Consider the following 14,617-nt stretch of genomic DNA (forward strand, 5'->3'; position numbering starts at 1 on the left):
CTGTAGTTCTGGAAGGGTCTGGTGCCACTTTGTGTTGGTGTGTCCTGGTCTGTGGAGAGCTTGCTTCTGATGAGGAGCTTGGAGAGTTTGGGAGGTCCAACCTCCACTTCTGGCCTTGCTCCTCAATGACTCCTGGAATGGTTGTATTGAAATGTACTACTCAGCATAAAAGAATATCAAAATTAGATCTTATAGAAAAAAACACAATTTTCTAACATCACTAGACTAGCTTCTGTGGTTAATTTGTCAAGCTGTGTACTTGAAAGATTCCCAGTGATTCTTTCACCTCCTTCAGACACTGCTTACTTTCCCCAATTGATTTGATTGTTACAGCATTGTACTGAGGGTATAAAAAAGGAGATGTGACATCAGTTTGAAAGCCATGAATCCTTTAGCCTTGCCAGAGTGCTTACTCAGCATGCCTATTCCCCTAGAGCTAGCAATAAGTAGCACCAAACACCTTGTTCACTTTCCAGTCCTCACAGCCTCTCAGAAGTTAAATCCACCTGCAGCCCAGATAAAGGAAGAGGGAACCCATCACAATGTTCTGCCTCACTATTTAATATGATCTTTTAGTTGGTATATGTTAATAATAGTCTTATCACTGCTGATGCTAACAACTTCTCTGCCTCCTCTTTGGGGTATCCTTTTCAATATTTAGATTCCAGAGTTATTCTATTCCTACTATAGGATTTGATCTCATGCCCATTGTAAAACCTACAGGAGTAAGCTTACATCCAGGAGGATGGAGAAGGGGGGGAAAAAGAACACCATATGTTTTTCCTCAAAGTCACCTCCAAATATTTTCAAGGAGGGCAGGATTTGATCCCAAACAAACAGAAGCAGCAATAGGTTAGGCCACAATTTCTGGCTACTAGCTGAAAGCACAGGACTTTCTTCACTTATATAAAAGTGTCCCTTGACTTCTGTTTGTCTACCAATATTTGCATCATTCAACATAGAAATAGCAATTGAGTTTTAGATCTGGTTTATGCAATGAGGGGAGGAGGCGCATGCACACACACTGACTACTCAAGGTTTGGGGCTTTCTCCAGTTTACTAGATGAGTGGTTTTGGAGAAGCTGCTTTATTTCACAACAGTTTACTTTTGGTTTGTCCACAGAACAAAAGTAGGACTTAAGTCATGCACGGCATGAATATTTTGGTAAGAGTGCATAAACTTAACCATGGGGAGGGAGGCAAGTAGTGGCAGAAAATATTTACCTGGTATGGCAATCAAGTTATATACAATGAGCCAATGTATAGGAAAAGTGGTATGAGTAACTGCAACTTACAAAGGCTGTATTCTTTTGTTTGGGTTTACACAGTCCAAAAAAAATAGAGCATCTATCATCAAAAATCCCCCCACTAGAAATCTGGAATACTTTAAACAAGCTTAATTTACACAATATTTATTTTCCCTTTTGAAATATGTATTTGAAAAAACAGTTTGCAACCTACTATACACACACTTCATGAGGTGTTCTATGATCAGGCCTGTTCCTGGAAAGAATCACTAATTTGGCAATTACAGCATACATTACACTAAGGTGCATTAAATGTCTGGCTTCCATGAGGGCAAGGAGTATGAGCAGCTACCTAGCTTAAATCCACTGAGCAAAACATGCCCTAGTTATAATTTTAATAGCACGGAATTAAAAAAAAATAGAAACCTCTGAAAGCCAGAGAGAGTGTATTACAACAGCTTGGTGGGACCAAATGAGATGCATCAGGAATGCAGTCATAGGGTTATGTGCAACTCTGTTACAGCTGAACATCAATGGCTTCTTGTAAAAGTTAGCTTTGTGTGCTACTTTAATGAAAGTAGAACACACAGTCATGACATAGTTCACAACAGTGAATTCTGTACTGAATGTCAAAACTAGGCATGGGATAGCTAAATATAACCTGCTTGCCTTTGCCGTGAAGCCTTGCAATGACACAAGCCAAGTACCCTAATCAGAAAAAGTCTATAGTAGGGGAAAAGAAAACACCACACACCTCTATTCTGTATGAAAGAGTAGTGTCTTTGGACAACAACATTTGGCTCCACGAGTTCAAAGGGGCAATTTTATCTGCATTGTAAGTACAGACCCAAACATTTCCCTTGTCTCTTGCCTCCATGCTATAGCTATTTTGTCCCATTTAATGCCATTTAAATTATAGACCTGCAGCAGCCAAGTAGTCAAAACACCACATCATCTGATGAAACACTGCATTATAATGTCAGTGTGTCTGTGTTTTAACTATTCTTTCATATACTGTACTTGTCCTCATCAATCACACACTCTCTCTCTCTGCCAGAGAATAGCTATAAAAGACAGCTATCTTTAGAGCTCACTAAAGTTTCTAACAAAGGGCCCTAATACTTCATTCACTGCACAGGCAAGACTCCTTGATATCCAAAAAAATCCATTGATATAAACAAAATGCAGGATCAGACTAAAGATCTTTTATGATTATTTAAACTGTGAGAGGCAGTTAGGGAGCCAGATAAAACAAAGCACAACATTTATTTTAATTAAATTAAGCTAGATCAAGTATTTTTTTCCCTTTTGGTATTTAGGATCTTTGCATCTTAGATACAGTAATAGGTTTCAAATAGAGGGAAGCACAATATTTTCTGGGAGGCATATAATGGTCTTTGCATCTGTCAAGTTATTTGCAATAGCAAATACCCATTAAATACTTCATACTTCTATAGCACATTCTAACTGGACTAATTAATTCAGCTTCAACATTGCTTTGTGGTTGGGAAATACCCTAAGGCTCCCCCCACCCCCAAACTCCTTCCTCAAATATACATGGCAAAACTAAAGGAGAAGTTAAGTAACATGAACCCAGGGTCACACCAAGTCAGTGGCAGAACTGGGACCAGAACTTGCATCCCTACCCTTCCAAGCCTGCATTTTAAATCACTTCATCTGATGGTTTCTTTGCAGAGGAAGGACCTAACATCAGATATAAACGCAGGAACTGCTTTCTCTAAAATTCAGCTGTTTTAAAGCCAGAGAATTGTTCTTTCGGGGCCTGATCCTCCAAGACCTCACATGGACTACTCCACTGAATACAAGAGAGATTACTCAGGTGAGTAAGGACCAGCAGGATTTAGCTTCGTTTATCCCCACCCCACCCCACCCCACCCAAATCGTAGTTCTCCATAATCCAAACGGAGTGTTGCCCATCAGTTTGGACATATGAAAGGAACTGAAGGTTGCTGTGTACTTTACATGAGCAGTCTAGTGACATACACACACTAAAACTGATTATAATGGGTCAGATTTATCCCTGCTATAAGCCAGTTTCCAATAGCACATGACATGCTAAGCATTTTCAAATATAAAATGAATAGTACCTGCCCCCGAAGAGTGAAATCTGAATCTGCACTGAGTTACGGCCAGGTGCACTTAGTGTAAATGCTGATTTTGGTCTATAAGGGTGGATTTTCAAGAATGCCCAGCTCTGACCTTAGTGTGCTCTCTCTGAAGTCAGCAGTAAAACTCCCGCTGACTTTGGGAAAAGCTACTTAGGCCAACACTGGGCACTTCTGAAAATCCTACCCCAAAGCTGGTGTGACCGTAGCTACCTTCTGGAACATCTCTTTCCTTATTAACCATCATAGCTATTGTGCTAGCTGAGAAGCTTCTGATAAAAAAATCCCTAGATTTGACTACTTAGGAGCTGGAGGCCATATAATTACAATTTGCTTCCCTCCATTGGTCTGGTGAAGGTCATGTTTGCTGGCATTCAAGGAAGGATACAAGTCCCAAATGTTTACTGTGGACTTTTTTGGACGGGGTTGCATGATTCTCTAGAACATCCCTTTAGTTCAGATCAATATGCTCAAATTTACAGGTGCAATCATTTGCCTTGCATCACTTTACTGGATCAAAGAAACCATAAACCCACATTAAAGGCTCCTGGATGGCTTCTCCCTGCACTTATATATAGAAGGAAGTGTCCTAAACTTGCAATCCCTTAATTTTATAAACATCCTGAAGAACAAATATTAATAACTTCCTTGCACAGTCAATAGCAAAGTGCGGGTTTCAGAGCTCCCTGATGGGAGTCAAGGCGACAGTGAAAGGCAAAAAGCAGTATGTCAGCTCTGTGGGCTGCTTATTTGTTCACTATCAACCAGAATGTGCAGGGAACTGGAGAGGGAGGACAAAGTTAGAGCAAGTGTACTGCAGCTGTGCTTCCAGAACATCGCATAATTTTAGCACATGAAATCTATGTCAATGAAGATGAAAATATTTTAAACAGACACTAGAGATAATTTCTGTGTTAATTCCAATAATTACTTTAAATCAGACAATTCACTGCAGAGGTTCCCTACAGAGCAGCCATGAATTAACAATCTGTATATCATCATGCTTATCTCACATAAAACTCTTTTGAAGACCTGCTTTTGAAAGCTGCAAATTTTAACAGATTTTACTGCCTTGTCATATGCAGAGACAATGGTATCAAATGTCTCATGTTTTGTGACTCTGGGAACCTGTATCTGAGATGAGAATCAGAAGGATGCATTTGTAATCATCTTCAGTGATCTAGCCAAATCCATAGAGGCGGTTCTCTTTTTGTGTCTTGGTGTCTTACAGATGCTGTCAATTGTCTGCCCAATCCAGAACAGGCTGGATTTTTGTTTTGTTTTGTTTGGTTGGTTCTTTAAACCAGATATAACAAAACCAAAATAATGGGGATTAGAATTCTATAAGGAACGACAGCCAAAGCTAAATTGATTCAGGATGCAAGTGGGTATTCATCACAAAGAAACACAAAGCAAAACAAAAAACAATGGAATATTTATTTCTGGGATATAGAGAGCCAATATATGTCTGCAACATTTTCAAGTGGGATAGCACCTAGAGTTAACATTTGGCCTTCTTGGCTCCTTGTTACAGTCCAAAATATTCCTGGAGTTTGTCACCAGACTTCTGTCCATTTGAGAACACTGTTGTCATCCCTCGGTGCTTCTCTAAGGTTCCCCCCTGGGCAGGGCTGGCTCTAGACCCCAGCACGCCAAGCGTGCACTTGGGGCAGCCTGCCGCCGGGAGGGCGGCAGGCGGCTCCGATGGACCTCCCACAGGCATGCCTGCGGACGGTCCGCTGGTCCGGGGCTCCGGTGGACCTGCCGCAGACGTGCCTGCGGAGGGTCTGCTGGTCCTGCGGCTCCACCAGATGTGCCTGCGGCTGCTCCACCAGAGCCGCGGGACCAGCAGACCCTCCGCAGGCACGTCTGCAGGAGGTCCACCGGAGCCGCAGGACCGGCGACCGCCAGAGCACACCCCGCGGCGCACCACCCTGCTTGGGGCGGTGAAATTACTAGAGCCGCCCCTGCCCCTGGGAGAGAAAGTCCATGGCTTAGTATTGGGAGTGTGATGGGGGTAAGAAGGACCCAATCAGATGCAGGAGTTCTAGCAGCCACATTTGGTAGCATCTGGACAGTTTTAGTCAGGTGAAAATCATGTCATATAATAGCTTATCAGCTGCCCCTCATCTGATATGTAGTGAAAAAAGTGTACCACACAAAAAGTAGGATATCCAATGTCACCCCACTTCTCCCATTGTGTCCAATAATGTTCATTCTTGTTGTGTTATATCAAACCAGAGTTTTCAAAGCCAGTTAAATAAGATCAACAGTGTATATTTTACATATTTTTATAACTTGTTTTCTGATTAGACACTCATTTTACACCTGGAACAAGTACAAACTCTGCCTCTAAGATTGAGGGTTACTCACCTTTAACACTGAACCTAATCTGTGAATCTTAAAATTGGTCAGAGAGTTGGTTTTACATTGTTTTACTAGATAAAAAGTAAAAAGCATTACCTCACAAACTTATTTAACTATTTGCTAGTAGAAATAAAGAGTCTACCATTCCTTATATACCAGTTCTATTTACTGATCTTTATTCCTTAGACTGAAGTGAGACGGACTTAGAATACTTAAGTAGGTTATGCTGAGCAAAAAGATACTTGAATGCTCAACAGAGGCTTACATTTTCAGCCACTATAATCACACACCTAGAAACAAGCAGCTGCATACAATGGACCCGTCAAGTTATCAACTGCAGCTAACACTCTTTCTTACAGAGGCAGACTTTGTGACTCTGGTTTCCTTGCTGAACCTCTCCCTGGAGGACTGCCCAGCTGGAGACAATACAAACCCCTTAGGGCCAATTACTTGGCTTGGTTCTTGTCCACGTCACCTGAGAGCTGTCACTTCAACACACAGATAAAGAAACCATATGGAAAAACAGCAGGAAAAAAAAAGTCATAACCAGACTGTTAAGATGACTGCTGTTGTCCTGCTTGCCAGAATATTATTTACATCATAACTAATTTAATAAGAAGATTAAGGGGAGGGGGCTGAATAAGATCTCCTGTCCACAGAGGTAGTCCACTGAAATACTATCCTGCTTATTGTGAGATGTCATATAATGGGTCTGAAATAGCTAGAAAAATTCAGGGCCAGTTCTCAGTTGGTGTGAAGTCACCATAGCTCCATTGACGTCAATTTACACTACCTGAGAATCAGGCCCTGATCATCATCTTTCTCCTCCTCCATTTTAGGACACTAGTTTGCTGATGGGATTGAAACTTGTATTTTCAATCAGAGGCTAAGACTGAAAAATGGTAAGAAAGGATACTGAAGTATATTCCCTACTCAAAATTCTACCTCTTCTATGGAATCATTGGGCCAGACCCTCAGCAGATCACAAAGTTTGACACAAAAGGTCTTGGCAGAAGTAAATCTGTGGAACAAATTTTAAACCTAGCTAATGTAGCCTGCTCAGGTTTCCATAAAACTAATTTTGAAATTGTTTTTTTCCCCCAATTCTGAATTACTTTTAAATAATCTATAAAATTGAATGACAATAAAAGAAAATGCATTCCAGTCAAGGCCTTGTCCTCCCTAGCGTGCTGGGCATCAAATCTTTGGCAAGGTCCCTGGATTCTGTGACATTCTAGCATGTCAACTTGATTTAATTTTTTAAAATGAAGGCTTGTAATTAAATATGGAAATGATAAATCTGCGCATTAGCCCCTTGCATTACTTATTTTGCCATTATGTTCTGCTGTTCCATATTTTAAGTTTTCAGTATTCCAGAAGGATAATTGCATCAGTAAAGCTGGGGAGAAAAGGAGGGATGGAAGTTTTACCTTGCGATAGCTGAGTACTTTGGTGGGGCTTTTGGTACCTGGATGTTTAGGCTGAAAGATCAGCAGTAAAACAGTTAATGCTGACATTTTAAAATTTACATCTTTAGGTTCCAGAGTAAACAGTCATTTGAGAGGAATAAGGCTGTTCACTTTAATGTTTTTCAGACCCCTTGTTTCAGATTGTTTGCAAACTCAGAAAGACATTGGTTCAAAGATAACAACAAAAGAAAAGCCTTAAAAAAAAAAAAAGAAGACGACAACCCTATAATAAGGGTGGAATTTGCCACCAAATTCATCAATGGCAGAATCCATAGGACACTACATGTAATTTATTGTAGGGAAAAAAAAGCAATATCCCCTCCTGATCCTGTTTTAAGGCAACTAACTCCCGCCTAATTAATGCAGATTACCAGGGAAGATATTACATAACAGCAATTTCATGTCATTTTCTTTAAAAGTTTATAACTAAGTATATGACAAATCTAAATATATTGAACAGAGTTGTTTTTGTTAATTTTATGAGATAAAATTTGTTTAGAAGTATAGCTCTCATCTGACTTTGCTATGGGGGATTTTTTTTAAAAATCAACTGACAAAACTAAACAGGTAATCACTGCTTTTCATTATTTGTATTTGTTCACAACCCTTAAGATTCCAGCGACAGTCCAGAGACAAAAAGTAGACACTAAGAACAGGTTCATTTACTACATTTCACTTAAAACAAGTTTTAGATTCAGAGAATTCCAAACCTAAGCTTGGGGTCTTTTAGACTTGTCAAAAGAGACCACCACAATAGTTTTGTTATTGTTGCTGCTGCTGAAAGTGGAGATGGAATCTATAAGACATATTTTAAAAGGCTGGCATAATAGGAGCTCATTTGTGCTTTATAGCAATTTGAAAAATTCAATGCTTTTTATAAAATAATGATTACAGACATACAATTTGCAGATGCAAAAATGGAAGCCATTGCTCAAACATTTGATCTGATGTTCTTACTGGAAAAAACTGGAGGTATGCGCCCGGTGACAGTTACAGCAAACTACAATACTTTATCTTTGATTCACACCCCTTTCACTCATGTTTTACAAATGTCTGTTACTCTACAATAGTCAGCTAAATATCAGAAGTGCTTTCCCTACACCTTTTGCCCTCATTAATAGGATGTACAGAGCACAGCTCAACTCTTACTACAGCTTCTCAAAACCACAGAATACCCATTTGAATGTTCACCTCATTCATTTGGTCAATGGACATTCATGTCTTCCCTTTATCCTCTAAGAGAGAGTCACAATGTTCAGATACCACTGGGCACAAGTAACATAATATTGAATCATATTCAGGAAAGTTAATTATCTTAACAGGGAAGTTGGAGTGTTCTTATACACCTCACCCGCCACAGCTTTGCCTAAGAGGGCTGGGTCTTTTGGCTCAGGCCAGAGAGACTCATGCTGCTACATCAGGAGGTTCCCTGGGTTTGATCTGCATTGTTGAAGGTGTCTCACTCAGGGGCATTGTGCAACATTCCTAACCCCAAATCAACCCTTGTATTTCATGATTTCATATTTTAGTAGCAGTTTGTAGGGAGGGGAAGAACAACAATTATTCTTAAATCACATAGGGAGATATTCCGGGAGTGGGTGGGAGAGTGAGGTGTTCCTTTAAAAGAAAAACGATAGTTTCATATTCACTGTTCCCTAGACAGTAAAGGTTTTTTTTCCCCAGGTGACATATCCACCTCTTCTGAGCATGCAAATCAACAAAGGGCCATCGAGCACGTCTTCAAAACAGAGAGAATTCATGCTCAGTTGGCTGTCAGTCAGCATTTTATGGACAGCTGAACATTCCACATCTTATGGCTAGAGATAGGCACGAATTTGAACACTCCAAACAAAGGGAGTTCAAAAATTGTATCTGGATCGGCATTTGAATTTTGCAAATGGTGCCCATCTTAAAATTTCAACAGTACAAAATTTCCAAGGGTAACAAGAGCTTTCACTGAATCCTCCCCCCCACCCCCCTTTTTCTGACCAGCTCCCATATTTTAGATATTCCCAATTTCAGTGCTGCCTAACAGAGTCTCTTGGATGCCTACATTTATGTCATCTGTTATAATGGCAGTGCGCCCAGTTTGAAGTAGTTTACTCCATTTCTCTAAGACAGATGCTAAGAGAAGGCTGGTTTGAATGGACAGATGACACTGCAGTGCCAATTTGCTACAGGAAGGTCCTCTCTGAGACAGCTCTGCCATATTGGGACCATGTTTCTTTTTCGTGAAATTATATCTGCTGACATGTATATCAAACCTGCCCTCACAAAAATTTCCTCAGGATGTTACTCTTTATTGTAATTCCACCTACCAGTGAAACAGGTAGTAGTATACAGCCAGAACTGAGACCATATCCACATACACTGTGCAGATAATCTGATAAAACCAGGAAGGACTCAATCTGATGCTGTCAAGATTCAATGTCCCCAATCTTGTCCATCAGCTGCATGATCAGGCCCCAGTCTCATCCCCCACCCCTAGTTGTTCTAAACAGCTCTGCTACAAGTGGGCAGCACAGACCTGTGAGGCTTCAACATATTTTGAAGGTAGCAGAGCAGTTGCAGGAAGGGTAAAAGAGGAGATGAGAGGAAAGAGGAAGAAAAGTGACAGGTGCTGAATGAGACAGTATCTGCTTGAACTCCTCTTGCCCCTCTTCTCTTGTTTTGCTAAGCAGCAATGAAGCTATGACTCCCACCAATACATTTACTGAACAATACATAATATTTGGCACTTCCATGGTACCAAAGGTTCTCAAACATTTTACATGCATTAATTACATTTCCTAACCTTGCCAAATGAGCAAAAAAGTTAAAAGCATAGGGTACCAGGACATCTGTTCTCTCCTGTAAATTCACAGCAATGAAATATACTCCTTTTCTCTATCCAAATATTTGTGAGGGGGGAAGGGAGGAGACACTGCCACTGGGAACATAGGATAATGGAGAAGTGATAACTCTGCTGCAAGCCAAGTGGATAGGAGTAGGAAGTGACAACGCTGCTGCATGATGTCTTTATTTCAGAGTTTGTTTTACACTTGATATTTTTCCTGAGATTGCCTAAAAATGTTAGGGTGAAATCCTGGTCTCATTGCAGTATGTGGCAAGTCACCCACTGATTTCAGTGAGGCCAGAATCTCACCTTAAATCAGGTATATTAAGAAATAAATTTACAGGTCTATTAAGAAAAGTCTCAGAAATCATCTGGCCTAGGTTTGGAAATGTTTTCCCCATTCCCTGCCACAGTTTCCACAGAACACATCTTTCCCAACATACAGTAATACCATTAAACAAGCACTTTTCAGCCATAGATCTCCAAGTGTTTTGTTAAACAGATAACTGTTAACCCCACTTTATCAAAGAGGAAACTGAGGTACAGTCAGGGAGCATGATCTGTCCAGCAGCTCTAAAGCAGAGCCAGTAATAGAATTTGAGTCTTCAGAGACACAGTCTAGTGCTCTAAGCTTTAAGTACACTGCCTATTAGTTATCAGCTTTAATTAAAAACAAAAACGTATTTGAGTTGTATTAAAAGAAAGCAGGAAAGTTATGTCTCCTTTCTGGCCCCTCCCAAGCCCCTAAGGTCATTTTCCACAACAGAAATAAAAGCTTTCTTGGTCATGTCTTTTGTCCTAAACAGCAGTGGTTAACTGCTTGTGGCTAATTAGTTACTCAAGTGTAATAATCTTCCAGCGTGACAGAAAATGTTTAGATTGAGTTCTCTGCAAGTAGTGTACTCCTGGAAAAGATGCCATAAATCAGCAGGGTTATGGAACTCTTTAAACAAAGCAAATCTGCTGTGGGAACTATTACAGATTTAACCATGTAATATCTATGTACCTAGCTGACTTGTGCTTTTAACTTAACACTTTTCACTCAGGGCTTTTTAGCACCTGGATCACATTAACCAAGAATGAAAGTCACCCAGTATGCAGAGTCAGGATAACGCCTCTACACTAAGCCTTCAACGAAGGGTTTGCACAGGACTTAAGTGGTGTACATGGACCTTGTACTGGCCCGCTGCACAGAGGTGAATTTCACCTAAATCTTTGAATAAGATACAAAAAGTATCAGTTTCACTTGTTTACCTATACAAAATGCTAAATCTGTGGAGTACAGAATCCCCACTCATTACTAGCCATGAAGATAGGGAGGTATACAAGAGATGCAGACAATCAAGGAAAGTTCTTACTCCAAAGAGGGTTTTACGCAAAAGCCAGACAAAAATCATCTAGAAACATATTAGACAATGGTTGTGGATACTGAAGACAAAGTCTCATCTAACAGTGACTAGCAAGTTTGGGTGCCCAACCGGAGACACCTTTAAAGGGTCTGATTTTTGGAGAGGACTGAACTCCCATTCTCTGAAAACCAGGCCCCTTCAAAGAGTCACAAGTTAGGCACCCAAACTCATTGCTGAATTTGTAAAATATAGGCCCAGGTGTCCAGGCATATTTTGATTAGCTGATTGGTCCTTCTATAGGTCACAGCTGTGTACCATCTGATCCGTAAGTTACCAAGAGGAAGAGAAGAATTCTCTCCCTCCATTGAGTGGTTAAAAGCTTATATGTATGTTTTACTCACACACACACGATTTAACAATCTTTCACCACTTCTGTTCTATCCATTTGACCTAATAGCCTCAGGGGGTTCTTTTTAAATTACAGATTTTGTCTGCAAAGTGTTACTTCACTTCTTTGTTCCTTTGCTTTACCTTTCTACCCTGTCTTGTCTATTTAGGGGCAGAGGCAGTCCCTCACTAGGTGTTTGTACAGTGCCTGGCACAATAGGCCCCTGATCTCTGTTTGGGCCTCTCTGCACTATTAGGATACAAATAATGAAAATCAAGCTTATGTCTCCACCATGCTCTCTCACACCTCCTTTGCCAATCCTCTGAGAAATGGAATTTGGGTCCTTAAACCAGCTCCCAGTCAAGTTCCCTAAATGGGATGTTAGTCAGGATTTAAGCTACCGCTGCAGTGGCTGGCTTGCAAGCTAAAGCAGCACTGCTGCTGGGCTGGAGAAGCAGCTGGGCAGCATTTAAGCTAAGATATAAAAGGACAAGGACAAGGACAAAGATTGTGAGCTGCTCTAAGGACCCAAATTCAGTCTCAGGATTTTAGGCAAGTGGGAAAGAAGAAAGCAAAAAGGAAAGAACTAGAGGTGCTGGGAGGAGCGAGGAGCTGAAGGATAAAGAAAAGGAGACCTGACAAAAAAAAAACCCAACAACAACAACCCACCACACCTCATACCTCTTCCCAACTCCCCAGTTGTTATCTCACTCAGCACAGGTTGTACTTCAACAATCACTTCCAACTCACATTTTCCTATTGGAAAACAAACAAATTAGGGGTCCTGTTTAGTTTTGTCCATAGAAAGCAAGCAGCGACAGTGCTTATTGGATCATAAAGTGCTCCACAAAGGGCAGCCACACTCATTGGTGACAGGAAGCAGGACACTAAGTAGGCAGAGAAGACAAAGCCTTAGATTATAAAAATTACTATCTTGCATAAAAGTTGAGAAGGTGTTTGTAGCCTTTGATCTACTATTTTACCCTTCTATAGGTAACTAATTTTCTTTAGTCACAGATACATTGCACAATATATACTTGCTCATGCACATAAAAACATAGTTTAAAGGGGTAAAAGGAGACTAGCAATAAGCCACTGTACGAACAGGTTGCTGGTCCATTTCAGATGGTTGAAGCTACTGGAGCAAGTGCCAATGTAGAGTGGCCCTGGCTATATTAAACACATACATTTTAGGTCTGTTCCTCTCAGCTGTTGAGCACACAATTTATGTCAAGCTCAGCAGAACTGAGCCCATAATTAGCATGTTTGTTTTGAATGAGTGTAGCTGGATGCTCAGAACTTTTGAAAATTTGGCAGCTTATTTAGGAGGAGATTAGCTTTAGGTCATTAACCCGTCCACCCCAAATTCTTGTCCATGTGTAAATAATTTCTGTAAATACCCACAGATGTTACGCAATTCATGAGGCGGTTCGCATGACTGCTAGTGGGGAAAGGTGATGGTCCATGAGTCTCTGTTAAGACACCTTATGGAATAGATTGGAGTCGTCACATATAGTATCTGCATTCCAGAAGTGGTGGTAAAAGTCTGAGAAGTGATACTTGAAAAACAGATCTACTGAGAGAACCTCTACTGAAAAAAATCTCATCTTGTTTTGTCTCCTGTGAGCAAGTCTAGGGCAATATCGCAACATTTTCCTCCCAAGTGGGCAATCTCACATTAGTAGCAACTATTCTGTGCTGTGCTAGCCTCCATACTAGACTGTGTGATGTACTCCTTGCTTAGGATTAAACTGTAGATCTAGAAACTATTGCCATATTTGAGGGTGGCAGACAGGGACTTCAGCAGCAGTGGCTGGAAATGATCTGCCAGCAGAAAACCTCTGGAGGCACTGGAGCAGCAAGCACTATAATTTTGAAAATGGCACAACATGAGTTCTTTCCACTGCAGTGCTTGTGGAGTGTATGGTGGCATTGGTGGTGCTAACTCTCTCCCCACATGCTTCAAATCAGGAAATACGAACTACTCCTTGTGCAGAAATACAATGGGAGCAGGGCTGGGTTTCACCTATATACAAAAGGAGCCAGATTAAGAACCTTGATTTCTTGGTAAATCTCATGGTGCATTGGAAAATACAGCTACTGATTTGATAAATATACACTCCTGTAGCATTAAAATTGTTTCTGTTCCAAGAGAAATTGCCTGCCCTGCAGAGTTCTACAGAGTCCCTCCCTCCCTGCAGGATAGGTGGGCTTTTAAGGCTATGGGTCTGTAGAAATAAACACCTGCCTAAAAATACACTAAAGGATTATTTGTGATTGTCAAATGGTACTTAATGGCCTGCTCCAGTTACTACTGGTCTCAGTGCACAGCCAATGATTCATGGAAATTCTACCACCCTCCCAAATTCTAGAGACACAGGAGTTTGTTCTATTAGGGTCTAACAGAAGAAAGCTCGCCTTTCCTGGGATTGTAGGACCACCACACCTTTCCCAAGGTCATTTTTGACATTGTTCTAGAAATGGGGTTGTTGAGAAAGCTCTTAGGAGAACCCAGTGCACGTTCTTAGGAAGGCTGAGCATCTTAATACTTGGTGTATAGGGAATGGGTTACTCTCCAGTTGCCTAAACATCAGCAGCCAATTAAGGTACAAGAGTTGAAAGTGGGCTACACATATTAAGCTTCTCAATAGTTATTGCTGGTCAGCTGAACTGTTCAGTTCACATCTTCTTAGTCATCAGTAAGCCATCTATAGTCATTACGTCTGAGAGCAACGGACATACTAGCAAGTCAAGATGTCAATATTTTTAATGCTCAGAATGCTGTTTGTACTTGAGAATAACAACTTTCCATCTTTAAAGACTGCTATAAATCTT

General features: G+C 40.7%; 2 long non-coding RNA genes across 2 annotated transcripts in view; one reads left to right on the plus strand and one right to left on the minus strand.

Annotated features, from left to right (window-relative positions):
• LOC123375424 overlaps window positions 1-14,617 on the plus strand; it is a 75,973-nt gene that overhangs the window by 52,070 nt on the left and 9,286 nt on the right. The window contains exon 4 of the long non-coding RNA XR_006581442.1: window positions 2,943-3,087. This is a non-coding gene — a long non-coding RNA (uncharacterized LOC123375424). The remainder of the gene's footprint in view (window positions 1-2,942; window positions 3,088-14,617) is intronic.
• Window positions 1-14,617, minus strand: part of LOC123375425 — a 65,228-nt gene that overhangs the window by 9,142 nt on the left and 41,469 nt on the right. The gene's annotated exons all lie outside the window — the stretch shown is intronic.

The sequence above is a fragment of the Mauremys mutica genome, chromosome 8, assembly GCF_020497125.1.
Source record: "Mauremys mutica isolate MM-2020 ecotype Southern chromosome 8, ASM2049712v1, whole genome shotgun sequence".
NCBI classification, from domain to species: Eukaryota; Metazoa; Chordata; order Testudines; family Geoemydidae; genus Mauremys; species Mauremys mutica.